The 14,307-nt window shown below is 43.6% G+C and overlaps 1 long non-coding RNA gene across 2 annotated transcripts; it reads right to left on the reverse strand.

Annotated features, from left to right (window-relative positions):
* Positions 1 to 813: 813 nt before the first annotated feature.
* Positions 814 to 13,308, reverse strand: LOC118377946 (uncharacterized). Of its 2 annotated transcripts, none has more exons than XR_008084881.1 (3): positions 13,005 to 13,308; positions 10,469 to 10,581; positions 814 to 2,322 (listed from the first exon to the last, which is right to left on the reverse strand). It is a non-coding gene; the product is annotated as an uncharacterized LOC118377946 (long non-coding RNA). The 2 variants fall into 2 exon arrangements; XR_004824363.2 differs by having other exon boundaries at positions 10,448 to 10,581.
* Between the last annotated feature and the right edge of the window lie 999 nt (positions 13,309 to 14,307).

Raw genomic sequence — 14,307 nt, forward strand, 5'->3', positions numbered from 1 at the left:
GGCTTAGTGGGACTATCATTTATTTTCCAACAGAACAATGACCCAACACACCTCCAAGCTGTGTAGGGGCTCTTTGACCAAGAGGGAGTGCTGCATCAAATAACCTGGCCTCCACAGTCACCTGACCTCAACCAAATTGAGGTGGTTTGGGATGAGTTGGACCGAAGAGTGAAGGAAAAACAGCCAACAAGTGCTCAGCATATGTTGGAACTCCTTCAAGACTGTTGAAATGCATTCCAGGTGAAGCTGGTTGAGAGAATGCCAAGAGTGTGCAAAGCTGTCATCAAGGCAAAGGTTTGGCTATTTGAAGAATCTCAATTATAAAATATATTTTGATTTGTTTAACACTTTATTGGTTACTACATGACTCCATATTGTGTTATTTCATAGTTTTGATGTCTTCACTATTATTCTACAATGTAGAAATAAAAAAACACATGAATGACTGATGTTCTAAAACTTTTGACTGGTAGTGAATGTTAGCAGATTACATATCTAATGTCAACTTCCATGATAACAGGACAATGCAAATTCTTATTTACAATGATGGCCTACCGGGGAACAGTGGGTTAAACTGCCTTGTTCCGGGGCAGAACAACAGATTTTTACCTTGTCAGCTCGGGGATTCAATCCAGCAACCTTTCGGTTACTGGCCCAACGCGCTAAACCACTAGATTACCTACCACACATACAATGTTTCTCTTGACTCAAGATCATCTTTAAGCCTTTAAGGTCTGTGCTAAGATTGGACAGGTATTTTAAAATGAAAATGCAGATCAAACAGGAAATGACGAATGACAAAGACAAGGTATAGATGTTACTATATTGACAGTTTATTTTTCAATATTTTCTGTTTATTTTCAATAACCCAGACCAAGTGATTGCAAAAATCATTGCAAATATATATTTTAAGAGATACAAACCGGTAATTACTGTAATAACCTAATAACACATCAACACATTATCGCTGTCCAATTTGGTTCAATTTAACATTTGAGCCACAAGATGGCGATAGAGGATTGCATTGGCTTCAAACAGAATAGCACGCACTCATGTTATACACACAATGTCACCATATACCAAAAGCATCATCAGTCTATCATCCGTCATGAGTCCAGTGGTACTAATCATACTAAAAATAGTGCTCTTCTCTTCCTCATTCCTTCTGTCGCTCTGGGGGAATGACATCTGAGAGCCAGGGGGCCAATGGCCTTCTTGCTGATTCCAGGGGGGCAATGGCCTTCTTGCTGATTCCAGGGGGCCAATGGCCTACTTGCTGATTCCAGGGGGCCAATGGCCTTCTTGCTGATTCCAGGGGGCCAATGGCCTTCTTGCTGATTCCAGGGGGGCAATGGCCTACTTGCTGATTCCAGGGGGCCAATGGCCTACTTGCTGATTCCAGGGGGCCAATGGCCTTCTTGCTGATTCCAGGGGGCCAATGGCCTTCTTGCTGATTCCAGGGGGCCAATGGCCTACTTGCTGATTCCAGGGGCCAATGGCCTTCTTGCTGATTCCAGGGGGCCAATGGCCTTCTTGCTGATTCCAGGGGGCCAATGGCCTTCTTGCTGATTCCAGGGGGGCAATGGCCTACTTGCTGATTCCAGGGGGCCAATGGCCTACTTGCTGATTCCAGGGGGCCAATGGCCTTCTTGCTGATTCCAGGGGGCCAATGGCCTTCTTGCTGATTCCAGGGGGCCAATGGCCTTCTTGCTGATTCCAGGGGGCCAATGGCCTACTTGCTGATTCCAGGGGGCCAATGGTCTTCTTGCTGATTCCAGGGGGCCAATGGCCTTCTTGCTGATTCTAGGGGGCCAATGGCCTTCTTGCTGATTCCAGGGGGCCAATGGCCTTCTTGCTGATTCTAGGGGGCCAATGGCCTTCTTGCTGATTCCAGGGGGCCAATGGCCTTCTTGCTGATTCCAGGGGCCTGGGCTTGTAGTGCGAAGAGTTTCTGCGGCAGTATACTTGCTGATTGCTTCGTTCTCTCCCTCACAACAACCAGCTAAGACACTGCCAGAGAAACACTCCCAGCAGCCACATCCATCCAGCAGATTCTGTGTTTACTGGCCTCTTCATCTTCACTGGTTGGTACAGTTTCCCACTGCTATGTTTCCAACAGGGAACCCCCCCCTCCACACACACACACACACACACACACACACACACACACACACACACACACACACACACACACACACACACACACACACTCACAGTGGTCACTGTCAGGTCCGACCCGGTGACGTTGTCAGAGAATGGTCAGTTCAATAGGTGTCCGCCTCGAAGGGGGTATAGTGAGGTCGTCCTCCTGTGATTTTCATTCTGAAAGAGATCAGATGTATACAGTAAAGGTCATGTGAGGTCACAATCTGGATGGCAGTCAATTAAGAGGTAACGGTCAATTAAGAGGTAACGGTCAATTAAGAGGTAACGGTCAATTAAGAGGTAACGGTCAATTAAGAGGTAACGGTCAATTAAGAGGTAACGGTCAATTAAGAGGTAACGGTCAATTAAGAGGTAACGGTCAATTAAGAGGTAACGGTCAATTAAGAGGTAACCGTCAATTAAGAGGTAACGGTCAATTAAGAGGTAACGGTCAATTAAGAGGTAACGGTCAATTAAGAGGTTAACCTTTTGCCTCTCCATCAGTTTCTGTCATGCTATATTCTGTAACACTGATACTAACTGAAAACAAGGGGCTGTGCCAGGACAATAAGTTATGCAGGGACAAACGTGATGCATTGGGAGAACCATTTCTGACTGGTACTCTTGCGACACGTATTCTGGCCACACGTAGAGGAGAGGAAAAGCACAGAATCACTGTACACGATGAGTGTACACAACATGAACCAAAAACACCTCCTCAACTAAAAATAGCCTTACCGTGATTTATACTCTTGCAACAAAAAGATTAGTTTTGATTCAGAACAAATTTTTGTGTGTGTGTGTGTGACGTGCGTGTGCGTGTGTGTGTGTGTGTGCGTGTGTGTGTGTGTGTCTGTGTCTGTGTGTGTGTGTGTGTGATGTGTGTGTGTGTGTGTGTGTGTGTGTGTGTGTGTGTGTGTGTGTGTGTGTGTGTGTGTGTGTGTGCATGCGTGCGTTCGTGTGTGTGTGTGCTATCAGTCTGCCTCCCTCACTGCAGAGTTATTTTGAGCAGGCGGACAGAGTGTCCATTCCTTACAGTACAATACACTTCCTCAGCCCCTCACTGGCAAAGGTTCTGCTGACAGGACAATAGTGCTATGGGAGAGCCTTCTAGTAGCTTGTGAGTGAGAGGAGAGAGAGAGACATAGAGGACCTGTAAAGGGTGGCAGGGTGGGAGGGTACTGCCAAGGAGCATGAAGGAAGGGAGATCAACACTCCACTCAAACACAGTTAATAGCTGTAGTATTCTTGCTGCTCACTAGGGGCTGGCTCTCTTAACTAAGAATTTTAAAAATATATTGGATCGCTGAAGGGGTGCTCCGTCCTTGGAACATGAAACTAGAACGATGAAAGGAGGGGGGAATTAGTATTAATTAGTGTTAAGCACTAGCTGCTAGAGTATGTGACCACATTGTCCTATGAAGAAGCATTCAAGCATAGTTGAAGGGAGGAGGGCTCTGACTGCATCACTGTTGAAATCCACAGCTATGAGTGCGACACAGAGTTAGCATTGCAGTTTAGCCATGAGGTCATGTGCCTCTGGAATGAAACAAAGAAGCCCGTTATGGCGTTGTTGGAGTTGTTGTTTACTTGTTTAGTTGTTGTTTACTTGTGTTTTATAGCATGTGCTGAGTGTTAACCTTAGGCAGGGGATGCTGTCATTTTATTTGGGGGGAGTAGCAAGTAGCAACCCAATATTTTGACTAAGGAACACGTGCACACACATACGAACACACACACGCACACACACGCACGCACGCACGCACGCACGCACGCACACACACACACACACACACACACACACACACACACACACACACACACACACACACACACACACACACACACACACACACACACACACACACACATCATGTTAATCTATCCTCGTGGGAACCTAATATTAATTTCCATTCAAAATCCTATTTTACCTAACCCTAATCCTAATCCTAATCCTAATTCTTACCCTAATTTTAACCCTAAACCTAACCTCTAAGATTAAAATTGCCTTTGTCCTCATGGAAATGTGAGAAATGTCCCCATGAGACAGAATTGTCCTTGTTTTACTGGGGATTTTAGGTCCCCACAAGGATAGAATAACTAACACACACACACACACAACCACACACAGACACACACACACACCTCATGACCTGCTTTTTGCTGCAGTTGCTAAATGAATGCAGTTGGTTGTGTGTGTGTATATGTGTGTGAGCCAGACGCTTGCTGCCGTGGCGACGGTAACCACATGACAACAATAATTCCTTCCTGCTTTAGTCTTGATGTAACCCTTTACTAATACATGATAGCAGAATAGAACTCTGGTTCGGGGAAACAACCACCTCCCAACTGGCTGACTGGCTGACTGGCTGGTTGGCTGACTGGCTGGTTGGCTGACTGGCTGGTTGGCTGACAGTAACTTGATGTAACCCTTTACTAATACATGATAGCAGAATAGAACTCTGGTTCGGGGAAACAACCACCTCCCAACTGGTTGACTGGCTGACTGGCTGGCTGGTTGGCTGGCTGGCTGACTGGTTGGCTGACTGGCTGACTGGCTGGTTGGCTGACTGGCTGGTTGGCTGACAGTAACTTGATGTAACCCTTTACTAATACATGATAGCAGAATAGAACTCTGGTTCGGGGAAACAACCACCTCCCAACTGGCTGACTGGCTGACTGGTTGGCTGGCTGGTTGGCTGGTTGGCTGACTGGCTGGTTGGCTGACTGGTTGGCTGACAGTAACTTGATGTAACCCTTTACTAATACATGATAGCAGAATAGAACTCTGGTTCGGGGAAACAACCACCTCCCAACTGGCTGACTGGCTGACTGGCTGACTGGCTGGTTGGTTGACTAAGGTGGTTGGCTGACTGGCTGACTGGCTGACTGGCTGGTTGGTTGACTAAGGTGGTTGGCTGACTGGCTGGTTGGCTGACAGTAACTAACACACGCCACGAGCCTACCATCAGCCCCCTGTGTCTGACGCTTATATAGACTTAGGTTAGATTCAGATGAGGTTATATAGATGTAGGTTGTACGGTTATTACTGTATAGGGTAGTTAGGACTGTTATCTGTATAGGGTAGTTAGGACTGTTATCTTATCTGTATAGGGTAGTTAGGACTGTTATCTGTATAGGGTAGTTAGGGCTGTTATCTGTATAGGGTAGTTAGGACTGTTATCTTATCTGTATAGGGTAGTTAGGGCTGTTATCTGTATAGGGTAGTTAGGACTGTTATCTTATCTGTATAGGGTAGTTAGGACTGTTATCTGTATAGGGTAGTTAGGGCTGTTATCTGTATAGGGTAGTTAGGACTGTTATCTTATCTGTGTAGGGTAGTTAGGCGTGTTATCTTTTTGTGGCATGGCTTATCGCCCTGGGTTACCCACAACTGGGTTAACTAATACTAGTGGGTTTCTTGAGTCACATTTGAACATGTTCTATAGGAGCTAGGTTTGAGGTATTGTTCTGTTACCAGGGAATTATTAGCTTTGACAACAAACCCATGGCAATTTCTTTCTTGTTCTTTTATCACCTCACTTGGACTTTTTTTGGAACAGCATTATGGTCTTACTGAGATTTACTGTCAGGGCCCAGGTTTGACAGAATCTGTGCAGAAGATCTAGGTGCTGCTGTAGGCCCTCCTTGGTTGGTGACAGAATCACCAGATCATCCGCAAACAGTAGACATTTGACTTCAGATTCTAGTAGGGTGAGGCCGGGTGCTGCAGACTGTTCTCGAGCCCTTGCCAATTGTTGAGGAGCTTGGGCTTAAGCTGCATCCCTGTCTCACCCCACGGCCCTATGGGAGGAAATGTGTGTGTTTTTTGCCTATTCTAACCACACACTTGTTTGTGTACATGGATTTTATAATGTCGTATGTTTTTCCCCCAACACCACTTTCCATCAGTTTGTATAGCAGACCTTCATGCCAAATTGAGTCAAAGGCTTTTTTGAAATCAACAAAACATGAGAAGACTTTGCCTTTGTTTTGGTTTGTTTGGTTGTCAATTAGGGTGTGCAGGGTGAATACGTGGTCTGTTGTGCGGTACTTTGGTAAAAAGCCAATTTGTCATTTGCTCAGTACATTGTTTTCACTGAGGAAATGTATGAGTCTGCTGTTAATGATAATGCAGAGGATTTTCCCAAGGTTGCTGTTGACACATATCCCACTTAGTGTTTACTGTGACTAGATGAAACATACTTAGTGTTTACCGTGACCAGATGAAACATACTTAGTGTTTACCGTGACTAGATGAAACATACTTAGTGTTTACCGTGACCAGATGAAACATACTTAGTGTTTACCGTGACTAGATGAAACATACTTAGTGTTTACCGTGACCAGATGAAACATACTTAGTGTTTACCGTGACCAGATGAAACATACTTAGTATTTACCGTGACTAGATGAAACATATTTAGTGTTTACCGTGACCGCAGGGAAACATACTTAGTTTTTACCGTGACCGCAGGGAAACATACTTAGTGTTTACCGTGACCAGATGAATCATACTTTGTGTTTACCGTGACCGCAGGGAAACATACTTAGTGTTTACCGTGACCGCAGGGAAACATACTTAAATGTTTACTGTGACCGCAGGGAAACATGAAACATACTTAGTGTTTACCGTGACCGCAGGGAAACATACTTAGTGTTTACCGTGACCGCAGGGAAACATACTTAGTGTTTACCGTGACCAGATGAAGCATACTTAGTGTTTACCGTGACCAGATGAAACATACTTAGTGTTTAACGTGACCGCAGGGAAACATACTTAGTGTTTACTGTGACCGCGGGGAAACATACTTAGTGTTTACCGTGACCAGATGAATCATACTTAGTGTTTACCGTGACCGCAGGGAAACATACTTAGTGTTTACCGTGACCGCAGGGAAACATACTTAAATGTTTACTGTGACCGCAGGGAAACATGAAACATACTTAGTGTTTACCGTGACCAGATGAATCATACTTAGTGTTTACCGTGACCGCAGGGAAACATACTTAGTGTTTACCGTGACCGCAGGGAAACATACTTAGTGTTTACCGTGACCAGATGAAACATACTTAGTGTTTACCGTGACCGCAGGGAAACATACTTAGTGTTTACCGTGACCGCAGGGAAACATACTTAAATGTTTACCGTGACCGCAGGGAAACATGAAACATACTTAGTGTTTACCATGACCGCAGGGAAACATGAAACATACTTAGTGTTTACTGTGACCAGATGAAACATACTTAAGTGTTTACCGTGACCAGATGAAACATACTTAGTGTTTACCGTGACCAGATGAAACATACTTAGTGTTTACCGTGACCAGATGAAACATACTTAGTGTTTACCGTGACCAGATGAAACATACTTAGTGTTTACCGTGACCGCAGGGAAACATACTTAGTGTTTACCGTGACCAGATGAAACATACTTAGTGTTTACCGTGACCGCAGGGAAACATACTTAAGTGTTTACCGTGACCGCAGGGAAACATACTTAGTGTTTACCGTGACCACAGGGAAACATACTTAAGTGTTTACCGTGACCGCAGGGAAACATACTTAGTGTTTACCGTGACCAGATGAAACATACTTAGTGTTTACCGTGACCAGATGAAACATACTTAAGTGTTTACCGTGACCAGATGAAACATACTTAAGTGTTTACCGTGACCAGATGAAACATACTTAGTGTTTACCGTGACCAGATGAAACATACTTAGTGTTTACCGTGACCAGATGAAACATACTTAGTGTTTACTGTGACCAGATGAAACATACTTAGTGTTTACCGTGACCAGATGAAACATACTTAGTGTTTACCGTGACCAGATGAAACATCCTTAGTGTTTACCGTGACCAGATGAAACATACTTAGTGTTTACCGTGACCAGATGAAACATACTTAGTGTTTACCGTGACCAGATGAAACATACTTAGTGTTTACCGTGACCGCAGGGAAACATACTTAGTGTTTACCGTGACCAGATGAATCATACTTAGTGTTTACCGTGACCGCAGGGAAACATACTTAGTGTTCACCGTGACTGCAGGGAAACATACTTAAATGTTTACCGTGACCGCAGGGAAACATGAAACATACTTAGTGTTTACCATGACCGCAGGGAAACATGAAACATACTTAGTGTTTACTGTGACCAGATGAAACATACTTAAGTGTTTACCGTGACCAGATGAAACATACTTAGTGTTTACCGTGACCAGATGAAACATACTTAGTGTTTACCGTGACCAGATGAAACATACTTAGTGTTTACCGTGACCAGATGAAACATACTTAGTGTTTACCGTGACCGCAGGGAAACATACTTAGTGTTTACCGTGACCAGATGAAACATACTTAGTGTTTACCGTGACCGCAGGGAAACATACTTAAGTGTTTACCGTGACCGCAGGGAAACATACTTAGTGTTTACCGTGACCACAGGGAAACATACTTAAGTGTTTACCGTGACTGCAGGGAAACATACTTAGTGTTTACCGTGACCAGATGAAACATACTTAGTGTTTACCGTGACCAGATGAAACATACTTAAGTGTTTACCGTGACCAGATGAAACATACTTAAGTGTTTACCGTGACCAGATGAAACATACTTAGTGTTTACCGTGACCAGATGAAACATACTTAGTGTTTACCGTGACCAGATGAAACATACTTAGTGTTTACCGTGACCAGATGAAACATACTTAGTGTTTACCGTGACCAGATGAAACATACTTAGTGTTTACCGTGACCAGATGAAACATACTTAGTGTTTACCGTGACCAGATGAAACATACTTAGTGTTTACCGTGACCAGATGAAACATACTTAGTGTTTACCGTGACCAGATGAAACATACTTAGTGTTTACCGTGACCAGATGAAACATACTTAAGTGTTTACCGTGACCAGATGAAACATACTTAGTGTTTACCGTGACCGCAGGGAAACATACTTAAGTGTTTACCGTGACCGCAGGGAAACATACTTAGTGTTTACCGTGACCAGATGAAACATACTTAGTGTTTACCGTGACCAGATGAAACATACTTAAGTGTTTACCGTGACCAGATGAAACATACTTAAGTGTTTACCGTGACCAGATGAAACATACTTAAGTGTTTACCGTGACCAGATGAAACATACTTAGTGTTTACCGTGACCAGATGAAACATACTTAGTGTTTACCGTGACCAGATGAAACATACTTAGTGTTTACCGTGACCAGATGAAACATACTTAGTGTTTACCGTGACCAGATGAAACATACTTAGTGTTTACCGTGACCAGATGAAACATCCTTAGTGTTTACCGTGACCAGATGAAACATACTTAGTGTTTACCGTGACCAGATGAAACATACTTAGTGTTTAGTGTTACCTGTGACCAGATGAAACATACTTAAGTGTTTACCGTGACCGCAGGGAAACATACTTAGTGTTTACCGTGACCGCAGGGAAGCATACTTAGTGTTTACTGTGACCAGATGAAACATCCTTAGTGTTTACCGTGACCGCAGGGAAACATACTTAAATGTTTACTGTGACCGCAGGGAAACATGAAACATACTTAGTGTTTACCGTGACCAGATGAAGCATACTTAGTGTTTACCGTGACCGCAGGGAACATCGCCTTTAATTGTCAATCGCGCTATAAAGCTGAACATGGGCAATACGGTTTGAACAGGGCCGCATTCTCTCTACAATATGTCTGTCTCACTGTCTCACCTTGGCTTGTGTTTGTAATTCAACAGCTTTACCTCACAGACACATGCATCAAGCTTTATTATTATAATTATTATTATTATAATTTTAAAACATGTATTTGACCTTTATTTAACTAGGCAAGTCAGTTAAGAACAAATTCTTATTTTACCATGGCGACCTACCTGGATGATGCTGGGCCAATTGTGCGCCGCTCCCTATTGGACTCCCAGTCACAGCCGGTTGTGATACAGCCTGGAATCAAACCAGGGTCTGTAGTGATGCCTCTAGCACTGAGATGCAGTGCCTTAGATCGCTGTGCCACATCGGGAGCTTTAACACTCTTAGTTACCACAAAACACTAACACTGTTGACTCGGTAACTACCTACCTGCTTGTGTAGGTTGGAGAGATGGGAAGAACATCCAGGGATCCTAATTACACATATCTGATGTGTAATGATTTACTACAGGACTTACTGAATATTACATCTGTTGATGGGCTCTTTTCTTCCCTTCTATATGCCTACATCAAAGGGCAGATCACTGTTCATTATATGCAACACAAATAGAAAATGAAAAGCGTCTCCTACCCAAGTCTGCCTGCTTCCCACCTTGATAAATGTTGTGGTTCCTCTGTGGCAGCTGGTAGGTAAGTGGAGGAAGCCTGCTGTCTCGGCTGATGAAGAGGAGGTTTCACTTTGAAGGGGAATCCCCAAGAGCTAGGCTAGAGGAGCAGAGACAAATAAGTACCTTTTAAAAAAAAAAATATTTTTTAGTAATATTGTCCATTGACTAACTTTTGCTCCTTTTCAGGAGGAAAGGTAATTTATAAACTTTCTCCAGCCAATAGGAAATATGACAATATTGTGTGTGTTTTTAGTCATTCATAGAGGACAGTCCAGAGGGTGGAAGTGTATAATTGGTAACTCGCTGTTACAGATGCACTTATTGTACGATAAAATGTACCCTTTACCCAGAGATTACATGGTCAACCGGTAACGACACAGTAATAACTTATGAGTTCTGTTTCTTTCTGTGGGATTTTTGGGGGGGAAACAAGCACCACCTCTTTTTCACCCCAGTATCTCTACTTTCACCCCAGTATCTCTACTTTCACCCCAGTATCTCTACTTTCACCCCAGTATCTCTACTTTCACCCCAGTATCTCTACTTTCACCCCAGTATCTCTACTTTCACCCCAGTATCTCTACTTTCACCCCAGTATCTCTACTTTCACCCCAGTATCTCTACTTTCACCCCAGTATCTCTACTTTCACCCCAGTATCTCTACATTCACCCCAGTATCTCTACTTTCACCCCAGTATCTCTACTTTCACCCCAGTATCTCTACTTTCACCCCAGTATCTCTACTTTCACCCCAGTATCTCTACTTTCACCCCAGTATCTCTACTTTCACCCCAGTATCTCTACTTTCACCCCAGTATCTCTACTTTCACCCCAGTATCTCTACATTCACCCCAGTATCTCTACATTCACCCCAGTATCTCTACTTTCACCCCAGTATCTCTACTTTCACCCCAGTATCTCTACTTTCACCCCAGTATCTCTACTTTCACCCCAGTATCTCTACTTTCACCCCAGTATCTCTACTTTCACCCCAGTATCTCTACTTTCACCCCAGTATCTCTACTTTCACCCCAGTATCTCTACTTTCACCCCAGTATCTCTACTTTCACCCCAGTATCTCTACTTTCACCCCAGTATCTCTACTTTCACCCCAGTATCTCTACTTTCACCCCAGTATCTCTACTTTCACCCCAGTATCTCTACTTTCACCCCAGTATCTCTACTTTCACCCCAGTATCTCTACTTTCACCCCAGTATCTCTCTACTATTCACCCCAGTATCTCTACTTTCACCCCAGTATCTCTACTTTCACCCCAGTATCTCTACTTTCACCCCAGTATCTCTACTTTCACCCCAGTATCTCTACTTTCACCCCAGTATCTCTACTTTCACCCCAGTATCTCTACTTTCACCCCAGTATCTCTACTTTCACCCCAGTATCTCTACTTTCACCCCAGTATCTCTACATTCACCCCAGTATCTCTTTCACCCCAGTATCTCTACTTTCACCCCAGTATCTCTACTTTCACCCCAGTATCTCTACTTTCACCCCAGTATCTCTACTTTCACCCCAGTATCTCTACTTTCACCCCAGTATCTCTACTTTCACCCCAGTATCTCTACTTTCACCCCAGTATCTCTACTTTCACCCCAGTATCTCTACTTTCACCCCAGTATCTCTACTTTCACCCCAGTATCTCTACTTTCACCCCAGTATCTCTACTTTTCACTTTCCCCAGTATCTCTACTTTCACCCCAGTATCTCTACTACCCCAGTATCTCTACTTTCACCCCAGTATCTCTACTTTCACCCCAGTATCTCTACTTTCACCCCAGTATCTCTACTTTCACCCCAGTATCTCTACTTTCACCCCAGTATCTCTACTTTCACCCCAGTATCTCTACTTTCACCCCAGTATCTCTACTTTCACCCCAGTATCTCTACTTTCACCCCAGTATCTCTACATTCACATCATCATCACTTCAGTGTTAATTTGCTAAATTGTAATTATGTTGCTACTATTGGCCTATTTATTGTCTTACCTCCTCACGCCATTTGCACACGCTGTAATATAGTCTTTCTTTCCCCACCTATTGTGTTATTGACTGTGTGTTTGTTTATGTGTAACTCTGTGTTGTTGTTTGTGTCGCACTACTTTGCTTTATCTTGGCCAGGTCGCAGTTGTAAATGAGAACTTGTTCTCAACTGGTCTACCGGGTTAAATAAAGGGGAAATAAAAAATAAATAAAAGATTTAAAAACAAGGCTACCATTACATACTATAGCTACATGCTAGTGGAACAGTAGACTACCATTACATACTATAGCTACATGCTAGTGGAACAGTAGACTACCATTACATACTATAGCTACATGCTAGTGGAACAGTAGACTACCATTACATACTGTAGCTACATGCCAGTGGAACAGTGAAATGCCATTTTCTCTCTTCAGTAGTGTAGAAGTAAGAGACCAGCAGTTATTTGAGAGAGCTACCTACAGTATGATTAGGCTAGAAGAGGTCCATTCAGGAGGGAACATATTAAACATTAGACTTACCAGTAAAGTAGTGTTTGGATCGAGGACAGATTATAGACTGGCTACAGCTGAAGATCCAGGGTCCTGTTCTGGTTCTGTTCAGTGTGTCCGTCCACTCTTGAGTGTCCAGGACAGTCAACTGCCAGAGTTGAGCAGCTCTGCTGGTTCCTGTTTGTCTGCCCAGAGGGTCACTTCAAGCAGGGCATGGTGAAACCGTTGAGAGCCTTGCCCTCTCTCCTTCCTCGGCCAGGCGAGCCAGTACAAGTCGAGGCATGTTTCAACATGCACAGCTCAGCCAGCCCAGGCAGAGGACATCAGAGTGAATCTACTCACACACTGTAGGTGGGAGGAGAGGGGAGGAGCAGAGTGAGAGTGAGAGGGGGGGGGGGGGGGCATATAGTATGGTTATTAAACCTTGTAGGAGCATATCAGAAACAAACCGACAGAAGTGGAAAGATCCAGAACGACTGACTGTTGGAGGAACTTTAAACTGACATGTATATTGTGTCAGAAAATGTATGATATTATTATTATTATTATTATTATTATTATTATTATTATATTATAATAAAATGTATGTACTATTTCCCCTTCAGATAATTTTCACTTTTTGAAATGTCTGTTTTTCTCATCTTTCCGCACCCTCACTGCAGTGGAGGTCACTCACTACACGTAGAATTGACCTACTGGGTTTTCTGGAGCTAAACTGCATAAATTCAGCGTTTTACTTTTCCAGAAAACATCTTCAATGACCAGCAGCTACAGGAATTATAAATAGTTTGGCAAATATGTAATAGTGGTAGAATCTGCATGACTCTGGTAGCCTTCTCTAGGGGAGAATCTCAATTACATCCTCTCTTCTCGCTCCTCAACCCCCTTCTCAAAACCCATTGGATGAGAAAGCCATAGGTCGCCCTCCCCCTCTGATCTTCCCCTCCAATGGGATTTGAGAATGAAGCGATGGAGGGAGGGAGGGAGGGACGCAAGGAATATGTAATTGAGATTCTCCCAAAGTCTCTGCGTAGGAAAGTCCTAGGGCTTTATTCGAGCAGAAGCATAACAGCTTCCATGATAGAAATGTGAAGGTCATTTGAGATTGAGCAGACACACATGTGTGTAGTGTTTAACGTAAATGCAGTCTCCTCTGAATGCACGAACACTGCCGTTAAATTTCAATCACGCTGTAAAGCCAAACTTCCGCAATGCGGATTGAATAGAGCCCTTACTCTGCTGATGCTGCTCGTTTACATCCAGAAAACACACACTGCAGACTACCTACAATTACCAACGGGCCTACATGAACTACCAATGGAAACCATGAATA

Source organism: Oncorhynchus keta, chromosome 28 (genome assembly GCF_023373465.1).
Source record: "Oncorhynchus keta strain PuntledgeMale-10-30-2019 chromosome 28, Oket_V2, whole genome shotgun sequence".
Taxonomy (NCBI): Eukaryota; Metazoa; Chordata; class Actinopteri; order Salmoniformes; family Salmonidae; genus Oncorhynchus; species Oncorhynchus keta.